The following is a 16,249-nucleotide window of genomic DNA, read 5'->3' on the forward strand; positions in this document are numbered from 1 at the left end:
TGTGGAAGACCTTCGAGCAGAGCTTGCTCGAGCCAAGGAGCAAGCCAGGAAAAGTGATGCGGCTGCCTCGAAGGCAGCGGAAGAGCTAAAAGCTGAAAAGGCTGCTCACTTCCGAAGCAGGGAGGAGATGGCCGGAATGGTCGTGAAATTAAAAGATGCTACCGACCGCTATGAGGTTCTTGAAAGAGAACGCCGAGCGGAGCAAGAGGACCTGAAGAAGGCCGCCACCGAAGCCAAGGATGCCTGTTGTGCGATGCGGGCTATGAAGGAGGAACTGCGTCAGGCCGGAGACATTGCGGCTGGAAAGCCCTTTCTGCTGCGTAGGAAGTTCACGGATCCGAAGTATGCTCAGTTGGGCCAATTGTGGGGTGCGGAGGATCCTTATCTGGATTTGGCGGCGAGTGCGGCGGACGCAGTCGTGCACTTCCGAAGCCAGAAGGATCACGAAATGGAAGAGCTTTTCTGGTCTCAATTCCATAGTCCGGAGCGTCCACTTCCGTTGACTGATTGGTTGGCTGAGTGGGCTGAGCTTAATAGATTGTCCGGACTTGCCATGACGGATGTGGTGGCTCATCTGTGGCCAGAAAGGCCCAAGCCGGAGAGTTATTTTGGCTTGTTGCAGGGCGGTGCCGTATATCGAGGCGATGAAGCGGTTGGCATGCATAGAGGGTGCACAGATGGCTCTCGCCCGTGCTAAGACATACTGGGCGGAGATGGATGCCATCAATGTTGCATCCCGGGGTTCGGACAAGAGTCGATTACCCGCCGAGCACTATTTTGAGGAAGTCCTGCAGGGCGCTCGTTTAATAGAGTCGCAGTGCTTGAAAGATGTTATGTTCAAATGACATGTATGATTTGTGAGCTCATGTTTATAATGTAACGGCTTTTTATACTTGTGCGTTCAAGTATTGAACTATCTCCTGTGCGGCCATATATGTATGTATAACCTAAAAGATGGCAGTCTTTGGCTTCAGCCCCCACGCACATGGTGCAGGGGTATTTGCAAAAAAAGCACTTTTTCACACTTAATCCAACGTCTTGGTCCTTTGAAGGAGGTGATAGCATAGCAAACTAGGCAACCGGACTATAATGCTTTATCACTTTCACTTAGCCATAGGAGTTCGATGGTGGGGCTACTATATAGCCCCTAGAGGCACCCGCTCTCCGAACTCGGGGCGCGTATGTGCATGACCGGGAAGCGGTCCTTCGTCAAAGCGGAGGAATTCTAAACATTCCAGTAGTCGATCGAGTGGTTGCCCAGTCTCTCGCTATATCATGACAGTCAGTTTTCGGCTTTCTCTACTGAGGTGCTCGCCCGGCCGAACCGGGGCACAATCGCAGTAGTTCTCCTGGTGCCGCGTTAGCCGATGGAGCGGAACGTAAGGCAGCAAAACACAGGAGCCGGGAAAACCCAACATTTGACCAAAGACATGATTCGGAGCTGATGCATATAAGGCCTAACTCGAGATGCCGAACACTCCCTGAGGCATTCGGTCTTTATGATACCGGGCAGAACAATGCCCTAAGCCCCTAGTGTCCAGGTACGGGCGAGAACTTCTGACATGGCCGATGCCAAAACGCCAGCCTCCTCCTCGGTTATGGTAGGAAACCGGGGGATGTGTATCAACAAGAGACAGTAAGAAAGGTTTACGCAGGGTCTTAATCTGAAAAGAATCCTTGCAACGGGTCCCTGCTGCACGTCTACGCCTGTGTCTCCGTTGTGCTGTATCCTGGACGGGTGTAGCACATGCTTCATCTGTAAAAGAGAAGAGCTTAGTTTGGAAAAAATATCGTGCAAAAGATGTATTTAAAATAAAGTATGATTTGGAAGATGAATGCAGTTGAGCTTTATTGGCTCTCATTGTTTATACGTGCAGCCCCTTGTAAAGAGGTATGCAGCTGGGAAGCTCCTTGTTTATTTATGTCAGACTCGCCTAGCCGTGTCCGAGGTCTGAATGACCTGTTTTTAGGGGCTTTGACCAGCAAGGTCGGATTAGTGTGTGGCTGTCAAGGCAGTCTCACGTTTTCCGTGGTCGAGGAACACTTGGAGTTACCCTTTAATGAGATTATGCCACGTGGACCGGGCATTTTAAGCGTAAGAGACGCGTAATGTGGTATTGCGTTAAAGCGGGTGAAAGCTTCGCGTCCCAGTAGCGCTTGATGGCTACTTTTGAATGGGGCGATATGGAAAATGAGCTTTTCGCGACGGAGGTTGTCGGATGAACCGAACACAACCTCTCGTAGTATAGAGCCTGTACAATTGGCGTAAAGGCCTGGCATCACTCCTTTGAAGGAAGTGCTGCTACGGCGAATTTTGGTAGGGTCTATCCCCATTCTGCGGATGGTGTCCTGCTATAGCAGGTTTATATCGCTGCCGCCATCCATTAGGACTTGTGTGAATTGTAGTCCGTCGATTATGGGATCCAATACCAAAACAGTCCCTCCTGCGTTTCGAATACTTCTGGAGTAATCCGTATGGTCGAAAGTAATTGGTTTAAACATCCAATTTCGGGACTCTGCAGGGGTGGACCGTGCGGCGTGTGTTTTAGCAGGTGCCGCACTATTTTTACTTGTTATCACATCAAGTGAGTTCACTGTTTTGAATTCTAGTGGGAAAGTCTTCTGTTTTCCGGCGTGCTGCTTGTGGGGTTCGTCGTCGTCTTCGCTTGGTGTGTCGAGCCCCTTGTGTTCGGCGTTAAGTCGACCGGACTGCTTGAAGACCCAACAATCTCTGTTGGTATGGTTTGCAGGCTTCCCGGGGGTACTATGGATTTGACATATCCTATCCAAGATTTTGTTTAGGTTGGATAGCTCATCACTGTTGTCCTTAAGAGGCAGTGTTTTATTATTCGGCCGAGAGCTTTTGAACCCGGCGTTGACCGCCGTGCTATTTGGGCCACTTTCCTTATTCCGGCGCTGATCTTTTCCGCGTCATGATTTCCCATTTCCATCCTTGACCTCGGATGTACTCGGGTCGCTGGTGCTGGATCTTGCCAGCCAGCTATCTTCCCCCGCGCAAAAGCGGGTCATGAGTCTTGTTAGTGCGGCCATTGTTCTTGGTTTTTCCTGGCCGAGGTGTCTGGCGAGCCATTCGTCTCGGACGTTATGCTTAAAGGCTGCTAAGGCTTCGGCGTCTGGACAGTCGACTATTTGGTTCTTTTAGGTGAGGCACCTATTCCAGAATTTGCGTGCTGACTCTCCGGGCTGTTGAGTTATGTGACTTAAATCGTCTGCATCCGGAGGGCGGACATAAGTCCCCTGAAAATTTGCTCGAAACGCATCCTCGAGCTCTTCCCAACTTCCAATGGTATTTTTTGGGAGGCTTTTGAGCCAATGCCGAGCTGGCCCTTTGAGCTTGAGTGGTAGGTATTTTATGGCATGGAGATTGTCTCCTCTGGCCATATGTATGTGTAGGATATAATCCTCAATCCAGACTCCGGGGTCTGTTGTTCTGTCATATGCCTCTATGTTTACGGGTTTGAATCCCGCTGGAAATTCATGATCCAGTACCTCATCGGTGAAACATAGTGGGTGTGTGGTGCCCCTGTATTTAGGTGTGCTGTTGTCTTCAAACACTCGGCGGGTTGTGTTGCTCCCTGGATTCTTCTTTTTTGGCCCATAGATGGACCTGACCGGGCCATCCTTTTTGCGAGGATCCTTATGTGGATCGTGTGCCGGCTTGTGTGCGGCGCCGCTTGCCGCTCTTAGCCTGTCATCTAGTCGTCTATCCAGTCAGGCGGCCTCTTTCTTTTTTGACTGTGGGGCTCTACGGCCTCCTCGTCAAATTCGGGCAACAGCTTGCGCTTCGGGTAGCTCTTTGCTTGGTGACTATCGCCGTATTTATCTGCGGTATTGAGTACTTTGCTCCATCTCATTCTGAGTGCGTCCTCCGCTGTTTTGAGCTTCCGCTTTTGCTTCTTCAAACTTCTTGCAGTGGCGACGAGCCTTTTATGAAGGTTCTTATGCTCCGGTGATGTGTCCGGCGTGAGATCGTCTGGACTGTTGTTTTCGCCGGGGATGGGTTGCTTGTCCAATTCATCCTGTTCGGATGGTTGCTTGGTGGCATGTTCGTCGTCCACTGCTTCGCCCTGCTCTAAGGCTGGGTCAGTATGGGTGCCGTTGTTATCGAGGCGGGACTTCGGGCGGCGCTTGCGTCGCCGTTTTGGTTGTTTGTCGGGGGATTTGTCCTTCGCCACGTCCCGTTGTTCCTCGTTATCGCTTCCTTTTGGTGTATCCACCATGTATACGTCGTGAGTTGAGGTGGCTTTCCAGTGCCCAGTAGGCGCTAGTTCTTGGTCATCTCCGGCATCGTCGTCCATACCGTTGATGTCTTCAGAGTCGAAGTCTAGCATGTCGGTTAGATCATCGACAGTGGCTACTAAGTGGGTGGTGGGTGGGCCTTGAATTTCTTCGTCGTCCGCATCCCAACCGTCCTGACTGCAGTCTGTCCAGGTCTCTCCTGATAACGAGAGATACTTTAGCGAACTCAGGATGTCACCGAAAGGTGAGTGTTGAAAGATGTTCGCAGCAGTGAACTCCATGATCGGTGCCCAATCGGATTCGGTTGGAGGGCGCGCGGGAGGTTCGGAGTCCGGCGAGGAGTCCGGCACCTCGGAGTCACGAGCATCACAAGGGATAAGGTTAGTATTCGGCTCCATTGCCGTAGAGGTTGCAGCCCCCGAGGCGGTGTCTAGCCACCCGCCCTCGATCTGCGCGGCCGGCTCCGAATTAAGGGTCGGAGCAGACTCGTGTGCGGCCTCCAGAGCACTGTCCGGCTGCAGAGCTAAATCATGCCCATCGTGACAGTGTGGCGCGCTCGGCTGTGGCTCGAATCCATCGAAGATAAAGTCTTCGCGGATGTCAGCCGTGAAGTTCAAACTTCCAAATCTGACCTGACGGCCAGGGGCATAGCTTTCGATCTGCTCTAGATGGCCAAGCGAATTGGCCCGCAGTGCAAAGTTGCCAAATACGAAGATCTGTCCGGGGAGAAAAGTCTCAACCTGGACCGCGTCGTTGTTGACGATCGAAGGAGCCATCGAGCCTATCGGTGACGACACATAGGAACTCTCAATGAAAGCACCAATGTCGGTGTCAAAACCGGCGGATCTCGGGTAGGGGGTCCCGAACTGTGCGTCTAGGCGTATGGTAACAGGAGACAAGGGACATGATGTTTTACCCAGATTCGGGCCCTCTTGATGGAGGTAAAACCCTACGTCCTGCTTGATTGATATTGATGATGTGGGTATTACAAGAGTAGATCTACCACGAGATCAAGGAGGCTAAACCCTAGAAGCCAGCCTATGGTATGATTGTTGTTCGTCCTATAGACTAAAACCATCCGGTTTATATAGACACCGGAGAGGGCTAGGGTTACACAGAGTCGGTTGCAATGGTAGGAGATCTACATATCCGTATCGCCAAGCTTGCCTTCCATGCCAAGGAAAGTCCCGTCCGGACACGGGACGAAGTCTTCAATCTTTTATCTTCGTAGTCTTGGAGTCCGGCCGATGATGATAGTTCGGCTATCCTGACACCCCCTAGTCCAGGACTCCCTCACCCCCCTCGCGTGTTTGAAACTTGCCCCGAACCCGAACCGCTCAGTCATCAACGTTGGATTCAGATCATCTTCAAACATCTATAAAATATCTGTGTTTCTCCATTGGACTCCCCTAACCTTCTATTCTTGACCGTCTGTTTTAATCGGAGGGTCCAAATCTACCCCAAACCCCCCTTTCCCTATATATAGACCAACTTCATACCTAATCTAGCCTAACCCTAAAATCTAGGAAGTTTGTCCCTGCCGCCGCCGCCGCACTCATCTCCCACCTCGGGATCCCTATCACTCAAACCCATTCCATCCCCTCCTCGTGTTCACCACCACACCAACCTGAGCCCGCCACCTCTCCTTCCACTCCCCCTCTCCATCGGGATACTCCTGCAGCAGCCCAGCCTCACTACGCCCGAGCCCCATCTCTCCTTAGCTGAGCTCGATCGGGGGAAAAGGAGCCCCGATCCAACTCCTTCGCCCTGCCGTACCAGAGGCCATGGATGGCCTCATCACCGCGCCGCTCCGGTGACCCAGCCCGCCGGCGACCTCAACCACCAGGGAGTTGCCCTCATCCGCCAGGCCAGTGTAGCCACTCCCTTGACCGTCTCTCTTTTCCTCTCTGTCTCTAATCTCTCTGCTCCCTCTCTGCCGCCATGGACAGGGCTTCGACGCCGCCGCTGCCGTGTCTGCCTCCCTCCGCCTCGCCAAGTCCCCGAACCGCCAGGTCGGCAGGAGCCAAGCTCGCCGACGGCTTCCTCCAGGTCCGACCGGACTCCTCCAGCCACGACCCTTCCTGACCGGATCCCGTGTTGTTGCCATCGCTGCGCCGCAAGTCCCACTGCCGCCGAGCCTCTGCATCGAGCCGATGCATCCCTCTGCTTCGTCAGAACACAAGCGTTTAGCCTCTGCTTCAGTCAGGCGAAGAGGACGACGCGCCCTTTTCCTCCTCTGCTCAAACCCATGCCTTGGGCGCCCCCCTCGTCATCGTCAACTAGGTGAGCAGCAGCTCCACCGCGACCTCGCCCGCGCCTCCCTCTATCTCGTCCCTTCTTATTTTTCCTCTCTGGTGCTCTCTCGCTCACGATGTCTCTGTCTTTCCCCTTTGCCTCGAACAGGGAGACCCCGCTGCCATGGATGGCTGAGAGCTTCGTTCGCCACCATTGCCCGGAACTGATACCGGACGACTCGATCCGCTTGTTCTGGCCGATTCCCGATGACCCCATTGCCATGCCCCCCTGCCGGCGTCTTCTCCATTGCCATGGTCCTGCTGTTGTTTCTGTTTCTTTAGAAACGAGAGCATTAGCGGCTCGCTCGGTTCAGTCTTGCGTTTGACCTGTCGTACAGCTGCATGGGTTGCCTCATCCCAGCGCCCATGACCGTTGACCCGTCGTCTTGCGCACGTGGCCTCTTCGCCTTGGGCCGCTTCTGCTGCACCGCGTCAAGGCCCAGCTTCTGCTCCAACCCCAGCCGCTCTGCATCCCCGCCAGCCCTTTGGCCCAATGTGAGCAGCCGCCTAAGATCCATCCCCTTGTGCACTAACGGGCCAGCTAGTTTCAGCCCGTAACGTTTTTCCCTGCTGCTGCGGTTTTAGCATTATTCGGACAACTGCAATTTTACAGAAAAACCCTTATGTTCATGCATTTTATAACTCAACAACCGTGCATCGGATTAAAATGTTTTAAATACATAAAATGCATAGAATTTCATCTAGTTTCAAAATATGCCACTTTCATCCATGTTTAAAATGTTTAACTTGTTGTTTGTCTAAATTTTCTTAAATGCCATGCTAAAATGCTTTTTTTCATAACTAAATAACCGTAGCTCCAAATTTAATAAGCTTTATGTGTAAATGGGGTGGAAAAATGCATAGATTAACTTTTTGCACTTTATTTTCCTGTTTAACAACAATGAAATATGTTTTAGGACAGAACAGTACCAATTCCAAAATATGCATATGAGGATTTTCCAGAATTGTTGTTTGGTGTTCCGGCCTCATTTAAACTTGCCTAGATAGGTAGTTTCATTATGCTTCACCCCTTGCCATGTTTAACAACATTTAATATTGATGAGTAGCATAAACGAGAGCGAACTAAATAACTCGAATGTGGTGCTTCGTCAATATGCAACTTGTTGCAAATTAAGCTCCACTTAATTTGTAGTATTGTTTGTTGCACTTTGCCATGCCATGCCTCATTAAACCGGACATGCATCATACTCGTTTTGCATTGTGCCATGTTTATGTGTTGTGTGTTTACCTTGTTGTTTGCTTCTTTCTGGTTATGCTCCTTCTCGTTAGTTCCTGTTTCGTTGCGATTGTGAGGATTCGTTTATCTATGCTTGGTTCATCTTCATCCGTTCGTCTTCTTCATGGACTCGTTCTTCTTCCTAGCGGGATTTCAGGTAAGATGACCATCACCTTGGATCTCACTACTATCATTGCTACGCTAGTTGCTTCATTCTATCGCTATGCTGCGCTACCTATCATTTGCTCTTCAAGCCTCCCAAATTGCCATGTCAGCCTCTAACCTTTTCACCCTTCCTAGCAAACCTTTGCTTGGCTATGTTACCGCTTTGCTCAGCCCCGCTTATAGCATTATTAGTTGCAGGTGAAGTTGAAGATTGCTCGATGATGGACATGATTATGTTGGGATATCACAATATCTCTTATTTAATTAATGCATCTATATACTTGGTAAAGGGTGGAAGGCTCGGCCTTATGCCTGGTGTTTTGTTCCACTCTTGCCGCCCTAGTTTCCGTCATATCGGTATTATGTTCCCGGATTTTGCGTCCCTAACGCGTTTGGGTGATTTATGGGACCCCCTTGGTAGTTCGCCTTGACTAAAACTCCTCTAGCAAGGCCCAACATTGGTTTTACCATTTTCCTACCACCTATACCTTTCCCTTGGGAGTAATTAACCCGAGGGTCATCTTTATTTTAGCCCCCCCGGGCCAATGCTTGTCTAAGTGTTGGTCCAAACTGAGTGCTGTCCGGCGCCCCCTGGGCAACCAGGGTCTATGCCAACCCGACGTCTTGCTCATCCGGTGTGCCCTAAGAACGAGATATGTGCATCTCCTATCGGGATTTGTCGGCACAGCGGGCGGCTTTGCCGGTCTGGTTTTACCATTGTCGAAATGTCTTGTAACCGGGATTCCGAGACTGATCGGGTCTTCCTAGGAGAAGGAATATCCTTCGTTGATCGCGAGAGCTTATCATGGGCTAAGTTGGGACACCCCTGCAGGGTATAAACTTTCGAGAGCCATGCCCGCGGTTATGTGGCAGATGGGAATTTGTTAATGTCCGGTTGTAGATAACTTGACACTTGATTTAATTAAAACGCATCAACCATGTGTGTAGCCATGATGGTCTCTTTTCGGCGGAGTTCGAGAAGTGAACACGGTTTTGGGTTATGCTTGACGGAAGTAGGAGTTCAGGATCACCTCTTGATCATTGCTAGCTTCACGACCGTTCCGTTGCTTCTCTTCTCGCTCTTATTTGCGTATGTTAGCCACCATATGTGCTTAGTCGCTGCTGCAACCTCACCACTTTACCCCTTCCTTTCCCTTTAAGCTTTGCTAGTCTTGATACCCATGGTAATGGGATTGCTGAGTCCTCGTGCCTCACAGATTACTACAACAACAGTTGCATGTATAGGTTATGCGATGATCATGACGTGAGAGCGATGTTTGCTTGTTTTGGAGTTCTCCTTCTGCTTCTTCTTCGGTCAGGGGATAGGTTCCAGGTTGGCAGCCTGGGCTAGCAGGGTGGATGTCGTTTGAGTTTCTGTTTGTGTTTCATCCATAGCCGGAAGATGCTCTTGTGTATGATGTATTGCTGTATTCGTGTGGCATTGTATGCCTTTTGTATGTCTCCCCATATATTACGTAATGTTGATATAATGATATCCACCTTGCAAAAGCGTCTTCAAGATGCGCTTCTATCCTTGGTGGGAGCTTCGAGTCTCTTTAGGATAGTATCGCATATTGGGCGTGACATGGTGTCACCAAAATGACTGAATCGGTAGCTCCAAAATGCATTCTGTGAAAACGTAGAACTACAATTTGAACTCAATTTTTTTGCAAAACTATCTCCTTTTTTGTGATAACTCATCTACTCTAACCATACCCATATATTCACAGGGTCTGTTTGCAAGATGTCAAGTGCTAGCGGCAGTCAGAATCAATCATAGCAGAATGTTGATCTTAGTGAGGGATCTAGTCCCGATGAGAGCTATGATGAAGGCATCAGAAACACCCCCAGCAATTTGCCAAAGGCTGCCACTGAATCTAAGAAGAAGAGAACCTCATACAATGAGGATGAAGAATTTGTGGCAGATGAGGCCACTTCCAAGAGAAAGAGTTTGCTAAAGAAAGTCTATGGCACAACAGCTACCTCCAGACCAAGTGCCAAAGACATGATAGTAGTGAGAAAAGTTCCTAAGTCAAAAGCTGACAAGTCCCCAACTCCACAAGAAACTATGGCCTTCACACTTGAAGAGCGAAGTGATGCAGAGGCTGCTCCAGGGAAGAAGAAAAGGAAAGAGAGGGTGAAGAAGACAATTGCTCGTGCCATTGGAAGACCCTCCATGATGATTGATGATGATGATGATGATGAGGAACCAGAAGCTGATGCACCTCCACCAAAGACTCAGAAGCTCATGGCTGATGCTGTGAAGTCTGCTGCCCCCTCCAAGCCCAAGTCCAAGACCAGAGCACCTGCTTCAAAGAGATCTACCAGAAACATATCTGCTGCTGAGAGGAACAAGGCCCCAATGCCTGAAGTTGAGATTGATGATGAGCCACTAGTGCTTAGGAAGATCAAGCCCAAGATCCGAGACCATGACAACTCCCATCCTGTAGCTGAGAACATGATGCTCATGAAAGACAAGGGTCTGCGAGAGTGGAGGAAAGTTGACCCCTATTCAGTTAGGAGGAGGACTACGTCTGATTACCACTTTCACACCAGAGAACAGCAAGATTCCCATGAGACTGGTTTGCTTGATAAGAAGCTCATCGTTAGTGACATGAAGTGGGTGGACTGGAAATACAATGATGAAAATGAAGAATATTTCCCCCACGTTCATGAGAGTTTCAAGAGTGCCAGAGTTGATGATTTTGTTGGCAGGAAGCTCACCAAGTGGAATGACGAGATGATCATGCAATTCTATTCCACAACTCATTTCTATCCTGATGGAAAGATTGTATGGATGACTGAGGGACACATATGCCAGTCATATATCTCTGAGGGAGATGAACTTATTGGTGCCCCCGAGGAAGAAGAAAATGACATTGATGTGTACGGGAAGCCCAGGATGGACCACGACTCCATGGCAAATATGTACAAGGAAATCCCAGCCAAAGATCTTGAGAGTTAAAAACTTGGATCTATGAAGCATTTGCTAGCTGGGTTGCCCACAACCAACACTATCTTGAGGCATACCCTTTTGCCCAAGTCTGGAGATGACAAGATGATACGTGGCTGATTGCTTGTATCTGCGTTGGTATTTCCCCAAAGAGGTGAGGATGATGCAGCACAACAACAGTAAGTATTTCCCTCAGTTATGAAACCAAGGTTATCAATCCAGTAGCAGAACCAAGCAACACTATGTAAACGGCATCTGCACACAAATAACAAAAACCTGCAACCCAACAGGTAAGAGGGGTTGTCTATCCCTCCTCGGTATTCAGGTAGATTAAATTGTATGAGATTGGAGAAATAGATCTAACAAAAACACAAAATAAAATAAGTAAAGAAAAAGTGCGGCAAGGTATTTTTGGATGTTTGGGATATGAAAATAATATGATAGGAAATAGACCAGGGGCCGTAGATTTCACTAGAGGCTTCTCTCGAGAAAATAGCATATGGTGGGTAAACAAATTACTGTTGGGCAATTGACAGAAGAGCAAATAATTATGACGATATCAAAGGCAATGATCATGTATTTAGGCATCACGTCCATGATTAGTAGACCGAATCCTGCCTGCATCTACTACTATTACTCTACACATGGACTACTATCCAACATGCATCTAGTGTATTAAGTTCATGGAAAAATTGAGTAATGCAATAAGAACGATGACATGATGTAGACAGGATCTATTCATGTAGGAATATAGCCCATCTTTTAATCCTTAATGGCAATGATACATGCGTGTGCTACGTCTTGAGCTTGCGTTGGTTTTCCTTGAAGAGGAAAGGGTGATGCAGCAATAGTAGCGTAAGTATTTCCCTCAGTTTTTGAGAACCAAGGTATCAATCCAGTAGGAGGCTCCTCAAAAGTCCCACGCACCTACACAAACAAACAAAGAACTCGCAACCAATGCAATAAAGGGGTTGTCAATCCCTTCACGACCACTTGCGAAAGTGAGATCTGATAGAGATAGTATGATAAGATAAATATATTTTTGGTATTTTATGATATAGATTGGAAAAGTAAAGATGTAAATAAAAGTACATTGAAAGCTTATATGATAAAAGATAGACCCGGGGGCCATAGGTTTCACTAGTGGCTTCTCTCAAGATAGCATAAGTATTATGGTCGGCGAACAAATTACTGTCGAGCAATTGATAGAAAAGCGAATAATTATGAGATTATCTAGGCATGATCATGTATATAGGCATCACATCTGCGACAAGTAGACCGACTCCTGCCTGCATCTACTACTATTACTCCACACATCGACCGCTATCCAGCATGCATCTAGAGTATTAAGTTCATAAGAACAGAGTAACGCATTAAGAAAGATGACATGATGTAGAGGGATAAACTCATGCAATATGATATAAACCCCATCTTTTTATCCTCGATGTCAACAATACAATACGTGCCTTGCAACCCTTATTGTCACTGGGTAAGGACACCGCAAGATTGAACCCAAAGCTAAGCACTTCTCCCATGGCAAGAAAGATCAATCTAGTAGGCCAAACCAAACTGATAATTCGAAGAGACTTGAAAATATAACTCAATCATACATAAAAGTATTCAGAGGTGATTCAAGTATTTCTCATAGATAAACTTGATCATAAACCCACAATTCATTGGATCTCGACAAACACACCGCAAAAAGAGTTACATCGAATAGATCTCCACAAGAGAGGGGGAGAACATGGTATTGAGATCCAAAAAGAGAGAAGAAGCCATCTAGCTAATAACTATGGACCTGTTGGGGATATAACTATTTGCGTAAGCCGCCCGTGAGGGGCCGGGTTATGCAAAGGAGGATTCGTCAGAAGAAGCCCAAGACCAAGCATGAAGATGGCAGTTCAGTTAAGGGTCTAAAGCCCACAGGCGACTTAAGGCCCGTAGTAGTAAACCGCCGTAATGTCATGACTTGTATCATAAGGTAGAATTAACTAGTCACCAAGATGGACACTGTTTATGATCCGGCCGGGACTCTGTAAGTCGTAGGGCACCAACCTGTGTATATAAGGGGGCGACCCGCTGGAGGCTAAGGGTAAGAACAACTCATCGAGAACTGGGCATAGCATATCTCGCTCCCTGGTCATCGAAACATCAAGCAATACCAACCCAACTAGACGTAGGCCTTACCTTCATCGTAAGGGGCCGAACTAGTATAAACCTCTCGTGTCTCTTGTCCTAATTAACCCCTTCAAGCTTCCTAGTTGCGATGGCTCCGCGATTAAGTCCTTTCACTAGGACATCTGACGTGACAATTCAATGATAGTTGGCGCCCACCGTGGGGCCAGCGCACGGTGGATTCGAGTTCTTGAAGGGCAACTTCAAAGGGCACAAGGGATACGCAATGGGCCGGATGACCAAGAATCATCGCGGCAAGATCTACATCGACGACGAAGGCTGGCGCCCTGATGCCGACTCAATTGAGTACGGGTACCGGGTCCCCTTCGGAGGAATCCATGTCTTCATCGGCCGGATTGGTGAGCCGGGACCTGAGCCAGACAACTGCACCGACCTCGTCGAGACGGCTCAGCGTGCGAAACCCGCCCGAGCTCAACCTTGCATGAAGCGTGTCTTTGTGGGCTGCGTCCACGGAGAAGAGCTTTCTGAAGGACCTGAAGATGGTGGTGAGACAGCCGTCCTCTCTGACGGTGATTCGTCCGCCGGTTCAACAGATTCGCTATATCAAGTGCAAGATGGCGTGCTCAGGGGCTGTTCCGATGGCTTCAGTATTCCGGACCCCTATGAGTCGCCAAATTGGGCAGGAGTCTTCATGGCTGGGACTCAACCCGGCCAAAACTCTACAGCCGCTGCTGCAATTACGTCCGGGATAGGAGCCGCCGGGGAAGGAGGCCATGTGCGCCCGCCGGCTCAAGTGCTGATAGATCTCATGGATAAGCTTACAGCCCTGTTAACCGCCACAGTTATCCCTGCAAATAAAGATGAGCATTATGTAGAGGTGGCGCGTGTACGCGAGGAAATAGCTCGGGCCAAGGAGACCTTAGCAGCTGAGGATAACAGATTAGCCACGGAACGGGCGGCTTTGGATGCACGGGCGCAGCGGCTCCAGTCAGAGGCTTTCCAGCTTACGATGAGCCTGAACGCATCCAATGAGGTAATGAGAAGAAGGCACCAGAAAACTCAGTCCCGTTTGCCTCCGACTTACGACCCTCGGGTTCTGTTTGCTACACCCGGAGCCGGCCCAAGTAACTCGCCAGATGCAAATCAGTTTATGACAGCCGGAACAGGAGGACCGGCTCAGCCTCGGGAGATGGTACCTCCTCATGGAAACATTGCGCCGCCTCGTTATGTGCCGATACCGCCGGGTCACTTTCCAACCCCATGGAGAACTTAATCGCAACATCAGCGCGTCTGGCGGCTCTCCCAGTGGACGGTGATGATCCAACAACGGTGGAGACCCGGAGAATCAGGGAACTTGTCCAGACGGCCCTGGCTCAGCAAGAGACTTATTCTTATAGCCGGGACAGGATTCATTCAACTCCTCTGCCTTGGTTAGCACTGCCTCGCCAAAACCGGAGTCCGAGTTACAGTAGGCACATGGAGTCAGAAGCTTTATCAAGCAACGCCCAGCACCGGAACCAGCCCGGTAGCTATAACCCGGTACAAGATCGGGTACGTCAGGAGAACGAGCGGGCGGCTTAGCTAGCGGCTCAGCTAGCGGCTCAACAGACGGCTCATCAAGATTTCCCAGAGTATCCGGGTGATTCGTCTAAACAGTTCAGCATCAGTGCCAATTTGGATCCGAAATAGGAAAGCGCGCTCATCGAGTTCATCCGTGAGAACCGGGACATCTTTGCATGGAAACCTTCTAACATGCCAGGTGTACCGAGAGAACTCGCTGAGCACACCCTTAATATTGATCCAAAGTATAAGCCAGTCAGGCAGTTTCTTCGACGATTCAACGAAGAGAGGTGACAAGCTATTGGAGAGGGAGTCGCCCGGCTCTTGGCTGCCAGGTTTATTGTTGAAGTTTTTCACCTAGAGTGGTTGGCTAACCCGGTGCTCGTGCTCAAGAAGAACGACAACTGGCGGATGTGTGTAGATTACACAGACTTAAATAAGGGTTGTCCAGCTGATCCCTTTGCTCTCCCCTGTATTGATCAGATCATTGATGCTACAGCGGGTTGTGAGCATTTAAGCATTTTGGATGCTTACTCTGGTTATCATCAGATCAAGATGGCAGTTAAGGACCAGGAGAAGACAGCTTTCATCACTCTGTTTGGAGCCTTCTGTTATGTACCTATGCCGTTTGGGCTCAAGAGTGCTCAGGCGACTTATCAGCGATGTGTGCAGAACTTTCTCCACGATCAAATTGGGCGCAATGTTCATGCTTATGTGGATGATATCATGGTGAAGTCCAGGGAGAAAGAAACCTTGATATCTGACCTGAAGGAGACCTTTGATAATCTCCGGGTCTATAAAATGATGCTTAACCCGGAAAAGTGTGTATTTGGTGTACCTGCAGGCAAGCTCTTGGGCTTCCTGGTTTCAAACAGAGGCATTGAAGCTAATCCGGAGAAGATCAAGGCAATTACCTATTTGGCTAAACCGGCGTGCATTAATGATGTTCAGCGATTGGCGGGTCGTGTTGCCGCTTTAAGCCGGTTCATAAGCCAGTTAGGGGAGAAGGCCTTACCACTGTATCAGATGATGAAGAAACAGACACCTTTGTCTGGAGTGATGCTGCTAACACTGCCTTTGAAGATTTAAAGAGACAGTTGTCTGAGCCACCGGTTCTTGCGACTCCCATTGATAGAGAGCCGCTGTTTTATATGTGGCTGCTAACTCGCGGGCCGTCAGTGTTGCCATCATGGTGGAACGCAAGGAGGCAGGCAAGGAGCACCCGGTTCAACGGCCGGTTTACTACGTGAGCGAGGTGCTCATTGAGTCTAAACAAAGATATCCACATTGGCAGAAACTTGTTTATGGTGTGTTCATGGCAAACCGAAAGCTGAAGCAGTACTTCCAAAGTCATCCTATAACGGTGGTAAGTTCAGCCCCTTTGGGAGACATCATTCAGAACAGGGAGGCCACAGGATGAATCGCCAAGTGGGCTATTGAGCTTGGGCCCTATGGTTTGAAGTATATGCCCCGTACTGCTATTAAATCTCAAGCCTTGGTGGACACTGTCAATGATTGGACAGAGTTGCAGGCACCTGAGGAGAAGCCAGATAATACATATTGGACTATTCACTTTGATGGGTCCAGGCAGTTAGAAGGCTCAGGGGCTGGAGTTGTTTTAACTTCCCCTCGAGATGACAAATT

General features: G+C 49.1%; 1 pseudogene; it reads left to right on the forward strand.

Annotated features, from left to right (window-relative positions):
• The first annotated feature begins 10,024 nt into the window (after positions 1–10,024).
• On the forward strand, positions 10,025–15,821 carry LOC119292559 (annotated as a pseudogene).
• Positions 15,822–16,249: the final 428 nt, after the last annotated feature.

This window comes from Triticum dicoccoides, chromosome 4B (genome assembly GCF_002162155.2).
Source record: "Triticum dicoccoides isolate Atlit2015 ecotype Zavitan chromosome 4B, WEW_v2.0, whole genome shotgun sequence".
NCBI classification, from domain to species: Eukaryota; Viridiplantae; Streptophyta; class Magnoliopsida; order Poales; family Poaceae; genus Triticum; species Triticum dicoccoides.